This window comes from Crinia signifera, chromosome 8 (assembly GCF_055691185.1).
Source record: "Crinia signifera chromosome 8, ASM5569118v1, whole genome shotgun sequence".
NCBI classification, from domain to species: Eukaryota; Metazoa; Chordata; class Amphibia; order Anura; family Myobatrachidae; genus Crinia; species Crinia signifera.
This window is the reverse complement of record NC_139224.1, coordinates 148,618,267-148,635,155: the sequence shown is the minus strand read 5'-3', so window position 1 is coordinate 148,635,155 and position 16,889 is coordinate 148,618,267. Positions and strand designations below refer to the sequence as shown.

General features: G+C 46.6%; 1 protein-coding gene across 2 annotated transcripts in view; it reads left to right on the top strand.

The window, feature by feature from the left end:
* The window catches only part of LOC146026580 (cytosolic carboxypeptidase 6-like), a 1,552,889-nt gene that overhangs the window by 941,732 nt on the left and 594,268 nt on the right, over positions 1-16,889 (top strand). The window lies entirely within an intron of this gene.

Here is a 16,889-nt window from a genome sequence, read left to right as displayed (position 1 = left end):
AGACAAGGGGTGAGCAATCGTCAGGGGGTAGCTCAAAAGGATATTCTGACTACAGGGCCTAGCTGGAAAAGTACCCCTGACTACCGGCACCAGGCCAAAGACGGGAATAGCGACCCAGTCGCAGACACCAGAGATGGAAAGGGGTGAACCCCTGCCTGACGGGAACTAGGGAGACAGACAACGGAAGAACCGAAAAGGATAAAGAACAGGAGGGACCGGAACGAACTGCGGACCCACGGAGCGAGAGAGAAGCCACGGAGGGCTCAGGAGGGAAATGCAAAATACCCGGGCTCCACTGGAGGACTTACGTGACCCACGGAAGGATGGAGAACGTGGATCAACTGCAAGGAAGGCCCAGGAAGGATGGAGCTATCAGCAACCACGGAGGGAAGGAATGGATGAAGGTGCAAGCACAGCACTGCAGGGACACAGCTCTTCCACGGAACAGGAGACCAGGAACAACTCTCAAGGAGCGGGGGCTGAGATGCTGGTGACCAAAGACACCAGGGACCGGGAGTAAACAGCGGGTGCTGAGAACTATAACCGGCGCCATGTTGCCTGTGTCCATTCCTTAAGAGGAATGGTGCAGCCAATCATGGCGCCGCCTGGCCAGGCCGGCCTCCGGAAAATGGACCTATCAGGATGGCCGAGCGCGCGTTTCCCGGCGTCCCCTGTTGCCAGGCGACCGCTGAGCGGCTGCAGGGGAACGCCGGGAGCTGGGTGCAGTGCGTCCCCGCCGGGCGGAAGTTGTGTCACTCCGCCTGGCGGAAGTGACGGACGGACGCTCGGCTGAGCCGGGCGGAAGTGCCGTGTGCACCCTCTGTGCACCGGCCCGCGGCAGCCGAGCGTCCGAGACGCTAACACTCCCAGGTCACAGAAACCAAAAGTCATTGGATGTGGAGGTAGGTGTCCTACTAGAAGCCTCAGAAAGAGCCAGGAGCAGCCAAGAGATCAGCTGTGCTTGACCAGGGCCAAGGTATACACAGCAGCTGATGGCTTCAGCATCATCTAACAGTAGCCAGTAGCTGGATTTCCTATGTACTGAATTTGTACTGAATTTGTTCGTCCATAGTGCCATTTATTTTGTCTACTCATTACCCATTTTGTTAGGGACATATCTATACAGATACTTGTTTGCAGCTGCAGACTCACAGGTCCCCTCTCTGGACAGGCCGAGTACTGCAGTCCCGACAGTGTCCACTTGATGCCCATGTCCTCAATACAGTACTCTATGTCTCGCTGGCCCAGCTTCTATTTATAAGTTTGAAAGTGTTGAACGTAAGTTCCTTTACCCAACCCAATGGCTGACTCTATAATGTGTCAGCTACTAAATCTGTGTGCGTGCTTCCAGATTAATTTTCCTGGGTGAACACTTACCCTTTAAATCCTATACAATTTGGCATGCACATAATCTTCCTCTAGCAGTTTAACTCATTGTACACGTTCTCCTTTAGTGATCATTACTCCTCTCATTTCATGTTTATCTCTCTCTGTCCTCACTGTCAGTTTCGCGGTGAGTGATTTTCCCTGTCATCTCACACTAAATTGATGAATATTGCCTGCCGATGCCGTGCAAAAAACATGGCTAATATATCAGTTAAATGGGAACTGCAAACACCACCTGCTCATCCAGGCAAGTGGCTCTTTGGAAAATGGAATGTATAATCAATGGAATTAAATCTTTAGCTAAGACAAATACCAGGCTGTGATACCGTGTCTGCTCAATACGCAATTGGCATTCTACATTAACTCATTCAGCAACAGATGAGCCGGAATAACTGATGGAAATGAGCAAAGGGATTTGCGCACATTTGGAATTTGTCAGTAATTCAATGATCTAAAATGAATTTGGAAAATGAAATGCAGATCATCTGTAGAAATAGGAATTTCTATTGACGCCACTAATTATGTTTTACAACTCTAATAAATAAGTTCTTGCAGCAACAGTCGGGGGAAATGTGTTTAATGTGTCCCATGTGTTGGAGCTAATGAGAGCCTCAGCACCATTTTTGAGGCCTACATCCATAGAACGTCACCTTTCATGTAGAGCGCTATATGATCATGGGATGTAGTTGGCTTCCTGATGGACAGGATCCCAGCGGTTACAATATCAATGCTGGAACCCCAACATCTGTGAGAGTGGTTATAAGTATGCTGTGGAGGGTTAGGCTGGGGGGAAAGAGGGTTTGGGTATGGCTGTGGGGGACGGGTGGTTATGGTTTGGCTGCAGTGGGAGGCATTAGGGATTAGGGGAGGGTTACAGTTAAAGTGGCCATACACACGCAGATTTATCTTCAGATCTGGCTGGTTGGAACAAAAACATGGTTATGGAACAGAGCAAATGACAGTTGACCATTTGCTTGGAAATGCTGGAAACCTGACAAACTGTCACTCATCCATAACCATGTTTTTGTTCCAACCAGCCAGATCTGAAGATAAATCTTACTAGTGTATGGGCACCTTAAGATTAGTTAAGCATCACTGCTGGGATTTCAGTACTGAAGGTACAGTTGATGTCCATGAGTATCAAAACAAATTGGCATATTAAACTTCACAGCTTATTACTTCGTCAACCCGATTCAATTAGTATCAGTATATTACACAGAGACCTGATACCAAGGGATCTGTGTATATGTGAAAAAGCTGAAAATGTGTGTGCGTGGTGCGCAATCAACAGCAGCTGGCACCGGGTTGTCAGACCCCAAATTGAAAGAGTTAATAAAAAAGAGGATGTGCCAGCGCTGGCTGTACAAATAAATAGATCAGACGGTTCTCAGAAAATATAACGATTTTAATAATTAATAAAAACACAAGTAAAATATAATATATAACAGTCCATTTTGCATTGTTTAAAACATATATCACCGGGATATTATGAACTTGGTATGGTATGTCATATATTGCTGACAAGGGTTTATATTACCATCCTGATTGGTCTGGTCGATATTTGGATGTATCCAGAAGAAAGTGACGTAATAGTCCTGGGTTGCCCTATATTTTCAAGGACTCAAGGTTCCCACTTTGTGCAGTCCTCCTCTTCCTTTGCTGGAAGAATTAGGGATCATGCAGTTATCCCAAATGAGATTGGTCCAGATGTTAATGGCAAGGGACATCTGTGGGTGGATAGGACAGGTCACTATATTTTCAGAGATGGTGTCAGCAAACCGATACATCCAAATATCGACCAGACCAATCAGGAGGGTAACTATTATTTATCAAGTGCTTTCTATAAAACTATTCATAGCAGCTGATTGGTTGCCAGGACACACTTCTCACATACATTTTGCTCTGTCCAGTACTCCATCCTACTGTATGTTGTAATTAATTAGTAATTAAGTATGCTGTAAATTAACATTCAAAAGTATTTTGTGTTGTTCAATGGTATAAATTCACAAATATAACTAATTTTAATTTATGAAATCACAAAAATTCAAAAACGTTGAAAACTTTCCAGCAAAAAGTTTCCATAGCTATTCTGTATATACTGTAGAAGATGAATATACAGAATTTATGAAATATATATATATAAAAAAACATGTGCTTGCCACTCCTATATCTGGGGTTCATGCAAAATGCGAATATAGGTTGAGTAGCCCTTATCCCAAATGCTCAGGAACACGAGCATTTTGGATAAGGGATTTTTTTGGATTTTGGATTTTGGATTTTTTTTTTCCATACTTACCTGGTCCCCTGGTGGTGCCCCGATTGTACTCTGACTTTCACGGTGTCCCCAGCATCCATTGCGGCCTTCAGGATCCTCTTCAGTGGCATATCCAGTTCCAGGAGTGCATTGCGCGAGTGTACGGGCACGCCGGTGGCATCACCGGCACGTCCGCGCCCTTGTGCAATGCACCCCTGAGACCGGAGATGCCCCTATAAAGGATTCCGGAAGCAGCTGTGGACATTGGGGGACGAGGTAAGTATTAAAAAAAGGGGTGGGGGGAAAAAAACAGCAACAAAAAAATAAATATTCTGAAAAATCACGGTTTTCAGAATATTTCGGTTTTTGGAATACACGGATAAGGGAGACCTTATCTGTATATTATAAATACTCCATATTGTTTCTCTTTCTATATTTAAAAAACAGGGAATGGTGTGCTTAAAGACAGATCGCTCAGCAAACATAGCTGTCACACATGCTCTGCACCAGCGATCTGTGCGGACCAGCGTTCTCTGGTGAGAACACCGGCGATCAGGGCCGGCGCCACCACTAGGCAAATCTAGGCATTTGCCTAGGGCGCCGGCCACTGGAGGGCGGCATTTTGCCCCCGTGCCGCGGGGGTACCTGTCCTGCGGCGCTATGTAGTTAAAGCTGGCGGCGGCGGCGGCAGCGGGGGGTCCCTGCCGTCAATAAGAAGAAATAACCAGCGCTATCCGCCGGGCTATGCGGAAGCGCTTCTGTTGTGAAAACCCTGTCCGCACGCTGATTGGCTGTGCGGGCAGTGTTTTCACAACAGAAGCGCTTCCGCATAGCCCGGCGGATAGCGCTGGTTATTTCTTCTTATTGACGGCAGGGACCCCCCGCTGCCGCCGCCGCCAGCTTTAACTACACAGCGCCGCAGGACAGGTACCCCCCCCACCTCCCCCGGCACCGGGGCGCCCCCACCCCGACTCGCCTGGGGCGCTCCGGTGCCTTGCGCCGGCCCTGCCGGCGATATGACTAGATTGTGACTGTGTGCAGTCAAAACCTAGTCAGGCAATGCGCAGAACCGTGATCCACCGTCGTTCTGGGGTGTACGGGACTTTACAAGTTAAAGCTTACCAACTGTGCCATTTTATTCTCCATCTTGTCAGGCCCCCTCTATAAGCAAGAAAACCGAAGGCTGATTAAGCTTGAGGTGACATAAAGCACCGAAGGAGTCTGAGCTGCCTGCACTTTAGGTGGTGTTTTTTTGCTAGGGGTTATGATGATCAGTGTTAGCCAATTAGGGAGCAGGGGAGGAGTTCCTAGAGTTAGGAATAGTCAGGAAGCCAGGTGATCTTCCTCTCTGGTCCGGATTTCCCCACCCTCCCTCCCTATTTTTCTATCTTCTTGGCAGTGGTAAAGAACGGTCCTTGTTCAAATGGAAATCGTATGAGGATAGTGGGGTGTGCTCTCCCGACATTGCTATGTCACTAGCCCATGCCCCTTGGACAGGGGATGGGCTGCACCATCCGCACGGGTGGGTTGTGAGGGGAGAGTTGCACACCAATGATGTGTGAACGGTGTGATGTGATCTTACCCCTCTCTTTCTCTATGACCGTTCTTTAGGGCCGCCACCCTTTTATAGATCAGTTATATATAGTTGTCAATTAATAAATTTGACATTCATATTTGAATGCCAGCACTCATGTCTGTCTCGTTATTTTAGTGTTAAGTTATATAAGGTTTAGATAAGTTATTAAAGTGTGGGGCATAAAGATTGCAGATGGTGAGTTTATTGTTATTATTAGAAACATTGGGCCAAATGTAATAGGGTGTGAGAATCAGAAAACGAGATTGATTTTGCCATGCAATTGATTCCCGCTTTAAAAAAAATGGGAAAACTTTCCCAAAATCTCTCACTTTCTGATCCCCACACCCTATTACATTTGTCCCATTATCTGCAATATCTAAGAATTTAAGGGCAGATAAGAACTACAGATGGAGCGCCTCTCTTTCTTGGCCGGGGATCGCCAGAATGTCCCCGCGACTCACACGCTTGCGCATCCCAGGTTCAGGATGGTGCCGCTGCGGGTCCCTGCCCGTCTCCACTTCAGGGAGACGGGCAGGGATAGGGAGGGCAGCGGGGCAGCAAGGGGCACCTGGAGAGGCTGTGGGGAGCCGTATACAGGTCCGTAGCCACAGGGCGCGTGAGCATCTCGTGCGCGCCCCTGGCTGGAGCCGGCCACTGGCTGGGACTGGCGCTACTATCTCCACGGGGGGCGGAGGGATGTGCGATGCGGTGGCAGCACGGGGGGGAGGAGGAGAGTGTCCACTCACCTCCTGCTGCTGCTGGTGGCCGTGCTGCTGCTGCCTCCGAGTATCTCCACGGGGGGCGGGGGAGGACGTGCGATGCGGCGGCAGCATGGGGGGGAGGGGAGGAGAGTGTCACTCCGGCTTGTGCTGCTGAATCTTTGGGGAGCTCCAGGGCGCAGGGCTCTGGCCGGACTCCGGCTCCTCGCTGTGCTGGACTGCCGGGGGTGCTGGTGCCCCTGCGGCTCAGTCTGAGCCTGGCTGTGGGCAGGGCTCTCCGGCTCTCCCTGGCCCCCCACCTGGATGGAGGACTGGGCTGCTCAGGCACAGGCTGGGCTTGGAGCTGAAAGCAGAGGCTGGCCTGGCACCGGCTGTGGTTGTCCCCTTGCTGCTGCCACCGAGTATCTCCATGGGGGCGGGGGGCACATATACGATGCGGCGGTAGCACGGGGGGAGGAGAAGAGTGTCCACTCACCTCCTGCTGCCGGTGGCCGTGCTGTTGCTGCCGCCGAGTCACTTGATGGGGGTGGGGATGACGGGCACGGGCGATGCGGTGGGCGAGGACGACACCTGGTCCAACTTCCGCCCTCCAGTGGCCGGCGCCCTAAAGTTGCCTAGTGGTGACACCGGCCCTGCTTCATTGTATGATCTCTAAAGTTTTTATAACCTTCTGGAGATATAGGTGTAAATTTACTAAGCTCCCGTGGTTCAGCCAAATTGTTACTCGGCTGGTTACGAATGGACAAGGGTCTTTTTTTTTTCTTTTTTAAATGGTCATTTACTAAGCTCCGTTGTTTGATAGAATGTGATTTATATTTGGCTGGCTAGTTTGCCATCAGCCAAACACTGCCAAACATGAAGCACATGGATCAGTCAGGTCCCTTCAGTGTTTCTGTATGGAAAATGTAAAATAACATGTTTAAACTGAAAAATAAACTTAATTGACCTGGTGGTTTACCGCAAACCGCAAGGTACCCACAAATACTTTCTTTTGACTGGAGGGGGCAGGGCCTCGGGGCATATACCACATTATCTTAATTTTGGGGGCATGCCCACCAGCTTCCCTACCGGCACCTTTAGATGCATATTAGATGCACCTATTGCATTCCACGGGTAAGAAATGGAAAAGTCTCCAAATAGATGGAAGTCTAGCTTACCTGTATATTTGCTTTATGGCGTACACAGTTCAATTTTATCTATTTTTCTATTCTATTTTGCTAATTTAAGAAAAATCTAATTAAAATCGAATGAAAAACGAACATATTCGATTATGATTCGATCCCGATGCCTGGCTCCACGGAATTGACATCTAATAGTAATATACTGTACAATGTGCAGGCAAGACTATATACAGATGGAGCCATCCCCATCTAGCCGTCTCTGGATAGCCGTGGTGAGCCATAGTACTGATCTGTACTATATAGTCTAAATTCATTCTTGAATTATCAAATCGGGATTGAATAGAAAGTACATTGCACCGCGTGTACATCCCTTAAAACAACTACCATGAAACAGACAAAAGAATAACAAGACTAAACTGTAGTGGACAATTACTAATTAATAATGATAATAACACAGCCAAACCTCCCAACTTCTGGTGGCTCGGAAGAGGGACAGTAGCGGTGCCAAAAGGGGTGTGGACTATGAAAAGAGGGTGCGGTCTTGTGGAGGTGCCATGGCCTCAGGACACACACCCCAGTTTCGCCCTCTGCATCGCTGTTGTCCCCCCAGCCAGAAGGGAATAGGCGCTATGCACACAGCATCTATTTCCTTCAGGCTGGGGGAACTCTCAACCGCCACCTTCCACCGTGGGACACTGCCAACCCTGGGAGGGAACCCTCCTGCAAAATAAAACAATGAAACAGCAGTGTGTGTGTGTGTATATGTGTGTGTGTGTTCTCTCATGCATGAACAAATGACAAAGATTTATATATGTACCACATTTAATGCTAATGGTTAAACTAGACAATCCCCCTGGTAATCCTGCATTCAGCCCACGCAGCACAGAACAGGTGACTCTACCTGCACCTTGCTGACAATTGAGGGGCACCTTCCGACTTGCGGGGCTGAGACAGTGACATCCTGCACCTGTGTGAGGACAGTACAGTAACCTGGACATCTGCCACAGAGACAAGCTGGCACGCATAGAGAGAAGCAGGGGGCACGACCCGCTGTAAGTGACCAGAGGGCGAAAGTGACAGAAAAGGGTAATGCAATGATCGGATGTTACCCATAGAGAGCAGAAAAGGCTGAGATCCCTGCTAAATACAAATAACAGGCTGGCATTGCCCGGATTACAGGGAGAATTACGGCACACTTTTATTATACCAATATAAATCCTGCTCCGCTTCTCTATCACAACACATACATCTTTTAAGACGCATCTATGAACCTACGGGCTGTGAATTCTGATGATTATGTGCTGTTGCATGAGCAATAGGAGGATCTATTATGGAGCTGATTTGAATGTGAAATGTTTTTTTCTATATGTATCTTTCATACTTCTGCAGTGTGCACAGGGCCCAGATACTGCGGGTTGTAGCCAAAGCCAGGAGGTGTGAATAAGACCCCAGAAACAAAAGTAAAAAAAAAAAAAATACTATGCAAGACGCCGCACCGTATGCTGCAAATAGTCTGATCCAGTCTGATGCTTTAAAACCTAATCCAGGCCCTTGTTGGGCCCCTCTAACAAGCCCAGACCCAGGTAAAGAGTAGCCTCCCCCACTTCTCCTCTCGGAACCACTGACTATGCATGCGCTTGAGCAGAGTGTATAGAATTACCGGAAAAGCTCATAGTCAGAGGCATAACTGGTTGGCAATACGATGTACGTATGTAGGCTGAGTTCAGCGAGGGTATGGCTATGGAACCATACTTACCATAAAAGGGGCAGACTAGATGGGCCAAGTGGTTTTTATCTGCCGTCAAATTCTATGTTTTTATGTTTTACCCTCCTGAAATGGCCCAGGAGACTCCAGAAAATCTGGTCTGCCTCCCAGCCCCACGAAAAGGTGGACAAGTACCCTGGAATGGTGCCAGCCTCCTGCGACCTGACCTCACAGGGTTCATTGAAGACCAGATGATGGGAATCATGGCCCCGCCCCAACTGTATTACCGGCATTACACAGTGGGGGGTATGGCTATGATGATGCAATCACTATGGCCACACCCCTACTTGCATGCTTATTTGGATAACCTCACCTAAAAGTCCGCCCCCTTTCACATCACAGGCCCTTAATTCCTGGAGCTGGCTGCCATCTCCCGGAGAAGGCAGCCTAAAAGTTGGCAACTCTGTAGGGAACTGATGCCTATACATATATTTTGCACCAAGCCTAGGACTGATGAAAGTGTGCACTGATAATGATGGTGGTCCATAAGCTTGATGGTGGCTTTTGGGCAGTGGTGGTCCGGCCATAGTGATGTATACGACTCTATATAGGGTAAATATAAGATGTATCAAGCAGTGAAAACAGTGGATAAGTTGCTGATCGCAACTAATCAGCTTTGAGGTAGAATTCATCAAGTACTGTACATTTTATAAAAATGTTGGAAAGAAGCAGATTGGTTGCTACACTGGTGCACTTCTCCACGCATTTCACTGGTTGATGCATTTCCTAAGTTTGTTGCACATCCGAGCAATTACGGACTTGCCTACAGTTTAGAGAGATTCTCCCGCTCTGTAATATTACTGTGATGTATACTGTACAACCACAGCAGTAGCACCGCTACAATAAACAACACAAACTGCCCCAACTTCTTTATTAGATATTGAACCTAATTGGGATCCTAAAGGATCTGATTTGTATACAGATGTGTCCTTATATGTTGTGGTCGCAATGTGTATTCTCACTCCTACGATGCAATCACAGTGAACGGTAAAACCGCAGGTGAGAGCGCATGCTGCATACTGTTACCACAAAGTTTGGTACTTTTCACATGCTCGGGACCCATAATTCAAGAAAAGTCAGATGTTTTCTATTCAGAACAAGAGTAAAAATGTTGATCCAGATGCTTTCCCCTTGTTAAATAGACAAATCAGCTGATATAATGGGAGCAGAATAAGAAAGTCTCTCACAAAACAGCTTTACAAACTAGTATATATACTGTAGAGCTGTTTTTTTGGGGTGAGTTGTATTCGTCAATGCTTTTAATAAATAACAAGTACAAAATTATAGCACATTTTAATTATTTTTCCCAATAAAATGCACAATCGGGTACAAAAGCGTGTACAAGCAGCTTCTGTTGATTAAATGATATGCAGCATGCCTATATTCTGTTTGTGTTGCAGGTCTATCTGCCCACCAAATTATGTTACAGTGTTTAGCAGGAAAACAGTGTAGTATAACATTTTGTATGCAGATACAGCCGCAAGTAGACACAGAATGTAGGCATGCTGCATGTCAATTTAATCAGCAGAAGTTGCTTGTGCACCCTATTGTATACCTTTGGCCAAGGCTCTGCCTAATGGGAGAAGGGGTGCGGGAATAATTAGGTAGCAAAGGCAAATTAGTTCCTCCACCTCTCCGGGACCACTTTAAGCCCTGCCTTAGAGGCCAAGTTTGACCAACTGTGCTCAGCTACAGTATATTGAACATTATTTAGCAACAGATTACATAAACACTTGTGCACTCTTTACATCTAAATTTGCTCTATCACTTTTAACATCCCATAGATATATTTTCTATCCATTACGTTAACCTTTTTTTTTTCCCCATCTACAAAACCTGAATTGTTTAGCAAAGCGTTTAGCCGAATCCCTATCACCACTAATAAATATTTTTGTCTGTTTTTTTTTTTTCATTTCTTGCACCTGTTTTGGACTCACTTTGATAAACATCTCCCCTGACATTCATGGCTTGTTAACCGCTGAGCAAATTCCAATGCATTTCAATAAATTACCATAAAAAGATAAATATATAGAAAAAAATAAAAATAAACACACACGCAGCAAATTATCTGTCCTTCATTACCGCCGATCGTCGCCATCTTAACCTTACAAACATAACTGCCGTTTTAATAAGCCCTTGCATCAGCAAAGGGAAAACAGACTCCGCTAATAGGCTCTTTTGAATATAAACATCAATATATATATATATTGAGGGACAGCTCAGCACATTCCATAAGGGCAGTCATTTTAAAATTAGCAGTTGCAGGCAGAGATAAGCACCATCAATGAATTAAACTGTAACCCCGCGGTTTCTTCACAAAAAAGGTTAAAATAAACTTGCATGATTGACTGAGAATTTTAAGCAGTTTTTCTTCAATGTAATCAGGGCTGTACCAATGTCATTGCTCATTAAAAAGAAAGATTTTCATTCCAACCTTTGATTGAGTGTGTTTTTTCCTTCTCATTTGCATTTAGCTTTCTACAGTGTAAGCATATTGCCTTCGCTAGTGATTAGGTTCCCCCCCCGCCCCCGTCCCTTATCTGTCTATAAAGTCATATACTGGAAGGGGGGAAAGTGATTTGCAGGTCTCCTCCATAAATGATTGAATGAGGATATTGACTGAAGAGTCCTAAGGCGAGCAAGCCGATGGATGGACTCTCTGTGACAGGATGATGGAAAGAAGCCGTGGCTTGTACTTAGCTGCCCTTCTAATTGGCCTTTATGAATATTTAATGAAATCAAGATGAAATTCAATCAGAGCTTTTAACTGCTGAATCTTAAGGAAAGAGGAAAAAAGCGAGCGTATTATTAGATTTCACTGTGTACACAGCGAGGCGGTGCTGCTTGTGTACCGCATCAGCCAGGCCTATCATGAACCAGTGATTAATCAGAGGCTGATGTGCTTTCTGCAACATAATAATAGTAAGTAGGCTGGCCAGGGATAAGGTTCCAGAACACGCAACGCCATCAAACTAACAGGGAAAACAGCACTGAAAATGCAAGATTAAAAGACGATAAATAATCATTTGTTGGATCGATATAACCAGAAATAAAAATGTTGATATTGTTAAAATGGTTATAGTATAGCGGATCGTCGCTGTCTAGGTCGCAATGGCATAGCTACATGTGTGGCAGAACCCGTGGCGGCTTGGGGGAGCGGCGCCAGCGGGGTCTGTGGTGGGCGCCGCTGGATGAACTGACAGACGACCCACGCAGCAGTGAGCACTGAGCTGGTCCCGCTCCATGCATATGTATGCTCATTACATAGGCCATCGCCTCGCCCCTTCTAGTTGGGGGGAGGGGCGGGGGCAGAGTTTTTTTGGGCAGGGGAGAGAAAAATTTCTAGCTACGCCACTGCAAGATCAATCATGTTATGGTTGACCACCCTTAGTCAAAGCCATCTAGTTAGACGCTTGAAGATAGTTGACTGTGTCTAGATCGACAGTAATTTAGTTGGACCCCAGCGTTAGGGTGGTGAGATCGTAGTCGACGGTCACATGGTCTACATGAGTTTTTCAAGGCCCCCACCCCCTGGAGGCCGTTGATGATTGCCTGGGGGAGGGCCAATCCTCCATTTACTTACGGCTACTCCTGTAAGATGATCCGGGTCATGCGCTTTGTTGTTTTAACCCTGTGGATGCCTAATACGGAGGCCTTGGTGAGTATAATTTTCTTCCGCAGGTAACCCTTTGGAGAAGAAGATGGGCCTATGTTTGAATCCATAGGTGAATATGTATGAATGATTGTAGTATGTATTAAAGGTTTTAGTTCTCTTATGTGTCTGTATTTTATTGCACTATTGGTTTTGTTGTAGAAGTACAAGTACCAGTGGGGCTTGTGGTTCTCCAAGTCCCTTCATGTGGGGCAGGCTTGCTGGGACTTGTAGTTCCACAAAAAAATTGTGTTGTTTATTTAATCTATTTTTACCCAAAAAATCGGCACGGTGCCCATTATTCTGGAGGGTAGGACCTTTGTATTGGGGGGTCTCCACTCCCCCAAGGTCCCATCCCGGGTTAACCAGTCAGTAATGCCACAGCCCCCCTTCTCCCCCCCCCCCCCCCCCCCGGCATTACCCTGGTGGTTGTTTGGGCCCAGTGCTGGTTATGAAAGTACGAGGGACCCCAATTCATTTTTTCTCCCATATTTTCAGAACCAGGACCGGCCCATGAGCCTGGTGCTGGTTTTAGAAAACCTGGGGACCTCCAACTTGTTTGGCCCTTGAATTTATAAAACCAGGATCGGCTCTTAATAAATTATTTATATACTTATTCAAATTTTTACACAGGGCAGCATCGCACCATCTGACTGATATGATTGATGCGGCCGCTTCGTACGTATTTGGTGGCTGTCAATATGGGGATCGGCTGTATACAGCTGGCTTAGTAAATTTACCACTAAGAAAGATCTTGTGAATTGTAAAATACAAAAAAGGGGCATGGAAGTTAGGAAAGAGAGACACTGTAATTATGCCACTCTACAAGGCCTCAACTGGAATTCAGTGAACAATTCTGGGTACTTGTGTATTATCACGGCGCCCATCGCGTCGCATCGCATACCACTAATTAAGGCATGCGATGGGACCCAATTTGAGCCTTTCCCCGGGATGAGTGTACAATTTTAATATCGCGTCGCATCGCATGCCATTATAATGGCATGCGATGCGACGCGATTTCCATGTTAAATGCCCACCCAGACCCAATTTTTAATTGTATCCCCACCCTGATTGGTAATGACTATGTTAAATGCCCCCCCCCCATTGTTAACGCCACCCCACTATCAACGTTAACCCGAAGCGTGGCGTGCGCAGCAACCCCGCGAGGGGCGGCGGTACGTGTCCTCCGACCTTTTCATACCCCCACTATCCATGACGGCGTGGACTTTACTTCACAAGTATTATGCGTCCCCTCGCGGGCTCGCTGCGCTCGCCACGCTTCGGGGTCGCTGCGCTCGTCATGCTTCGGGCTCGGTGGCTCGCTGCGCTCGCCACACTATATAAAATCAACTCCACGCCGACGTGGATAGTGGGTGTATGAATAGGTCAGAGGACGCGTACCGCCGCCCCATTCGGGCTCGCTGCGGTGCCGGTATGTGTTGATAGTGGGGTAGCGTTAGCAATTTAACATTTAACATCTAAATCTAAAATTGGGTCTGGGGGGGGCATTTAACATAGGAATCAGGCATCTGGGTGCCTGTACAATTAAAAATCTGGTACAATCGCGTCGCATCGCATCGCATGCAATGCGACTTTGTGGTTGTACAATGCCCTGCGATGGAAATCGGGGGGCACCGTTATAATACACAAGTACCCAATTCTGTTCTCCACACTACAAAAAGGACATGGTAGAACTGGAAAAAGTACAGAAGGGCAACCAAGCTAATTACAGGGATAGAGTCCTTGAGCTGTGAGGACAGATTAGCCAATTTATGAATGTTTATGCTTGAAAAAAGACAGTTAAGAGGCAGTGGGGGAAATTTACTAACATAAATATGCATAAAATTGGCGTATTCATATTAAAATATACGTCTATTTTATGCGTATTCGTATTTACTATGCAGAAAATACCGCAATTCATATTAATGACACATTCACATTCTTAGTAAATTTCCCCCAGTAATTCATAATATTAACTAGGGCACTACAATGATTCAGAAAATTTACTAGGGCAGTGGTTCCCAACCCTGGTCCTCAAGTACCCCCCAACAGTGCATGTTTTGCAGGTCTCCACACAGAATCACAAGTGCTATAATTAGCTCCACCTGTGGATCTTTTCAAATGTGCCTGAATAATGGAGTTCACCTGCCGGGTGACCTGGAAAACGTGCACTGTTGGGGGGACCAGGGTTGGGAACCATAGGCGAATCTAGGGGGTGGTCAGGGGGTGCACCGGACCACCCATTAGCCCATTTTGTAGCTGAGGGATGGGGCTTTCCAACGAGCCCAGCCCTGTGTCTCTAGCCCCCTGGGAACCGGAGATACTGTCAGGCAAATCTGGAACGTTTTCCCTATAGGATAACATGGGACCCGCTAATTCCGACCCCCATCCAGTTCAACGGCTGCCAGTTCCCCCTTTGGTATCACTGAAGCTCGAGGTTGATCTCAGTCTAACCCAAATTGCTGGGCCTTCAATCTGATACCAGGTTGGATCCATATGGGTTAATTGGTTCCAGGGATATTGAGGTTAAACCGTTTTTTTTTTTTTCATTTCTTAAATGTAATTTCATAACTGTTTATGTTCTTTGAGGGCAGATTTCCCTGGAACCAAACAGCCCAGTTTCACGGGACCAAAATCATTCAAAGCCAACTCAAAAGTTCTTCAATATGATACTGGTCTCATGTAAATGGGTCAGTTGGTTCCAAAGATATAGCTGGTTGGTTAAAGGGGAGTGGTTGTCTCTCCCCCTCACACCAGAAAATGCAGGGACTAGGCTGGTGTATAAAAGGGTCAGCCTGGGAATGTCCCTGCATGATCCTGGGACCATATTCCCGGGTGAATCCCTGCATTTTCTGTTGTTAAAGGGGTATTATTTCAAACAGCCGTGACCTGCAGTGCTCTGAATACAGCCAGGCAGCCCCCTGCTCTCTGCCCAGCTGTCAATGACTTACACCCCTGCAGCTTCCGCTCCAATTCTTCTCCCCGCTTTCACCTCAGCCCGCCCCCCTTTAATCATGTGGTGCTGGCGCCCGTGTGCTCTCCCGACGTCACGCACAACAGCGCACACAATATTTCTTCTCCCCATAGAAGCAGCTGCACCGCTCTCCATCTCTCCCTGCGGCAGCAGCGAAGGCTCATATAAAAATTTACAGTAAGTGGCACTTTTGGGGGCATTGCTTAAGGGATGCTACAAGTGGCGGTATGTGGGGGCATTACGCAAAATGTGTGGCTTAATGTGTAAGGGGCATTATGTGCAGCATCATGTGTAAGGGGCATTATGTGTGCAGCATCATGTGTAAGGGACATAATGTGTGCAGCATCATGTGTAATGGGTACTATGGTGCGCGGCATCATGTGTAATGGGTACTATGGTGCCATCAAGCGAGAACCCCCTAGCAATGAGCAGGTAGGTAAGCAGCACTTATGTGGCAAATATATAATGGGCATTACGGTTTGTTATATAGTATGTAATGGGCATCATGATGTGTGGCACAATGTATAATGGGCATTATGGTGTGTGGCCTTATGTGTAATTGGCATTACGGCGTGTGGCTTTATGTGTAATGGGTATTACGGAGTTTGCTAAAATGTGTAATGGGCATTACTGTGTATGGTCTAAAGTGTAATACCACACCCCTTTTTGTGATGCCACGCCTTCTTCCCATGAGGACATGTCCCCTTTTCGCAGCACGGCGTAGCCACGCAAAGGTCCCCCTGCTATTGTGTCTATATCTGGGACCACCCATTACCATAATTCTAGATTCGCCTATGTTGGGAACCACTGAACTAGGGCATCAAATTAGTATCTGCTGCAGAAAGGTATCTCTCCAAAATCATTGGGACAGTTGCTATGGTACCCACAAAGTTTGGTTACACCCCTGAGCTGAGAGGACATTTAAATGCTTTCAGATGAAAAAGAAATCTGAATTTGAATTTTCCGTTAGTCACAAGTCACCGGCTGTAGATAAATGTGCAAACATCACTCTGTTTGATTAACTCAGAAGTAGCCAATCGGAGATGTCGTATATATGAGAAACAACAGGCACTCTGTGAAGTCTGCCATAGGAAGCAGCCTAAGCATAATGGAAGGACAGTTGTTTTTGGCTGGTAATAGCCTATGCAACCCATGACGGCTGCTGTAGATGGCATGGCATGCTTAGTCATGTAGTTCCTCAACAGCTGGTGGACCACAGGTTTCCCTCCTATGCTCCACTGTTTTAAAGCGTTTTGCTGTTCTATTTTCCGGCCATTTAAATGGAGATTTTGTTTTCTGAAATGCATTGGCAGAAAATCTTTTCTTTCATGGAAACACAAAGGGAAGATTAGTATACAAATGGAAAAGTCACACGGCAGGAGAAGCGCTCTCCATTTTAGGATTGCAAATGTGCCTGTGTCTCTTCCGCAGATAAGCTGTTC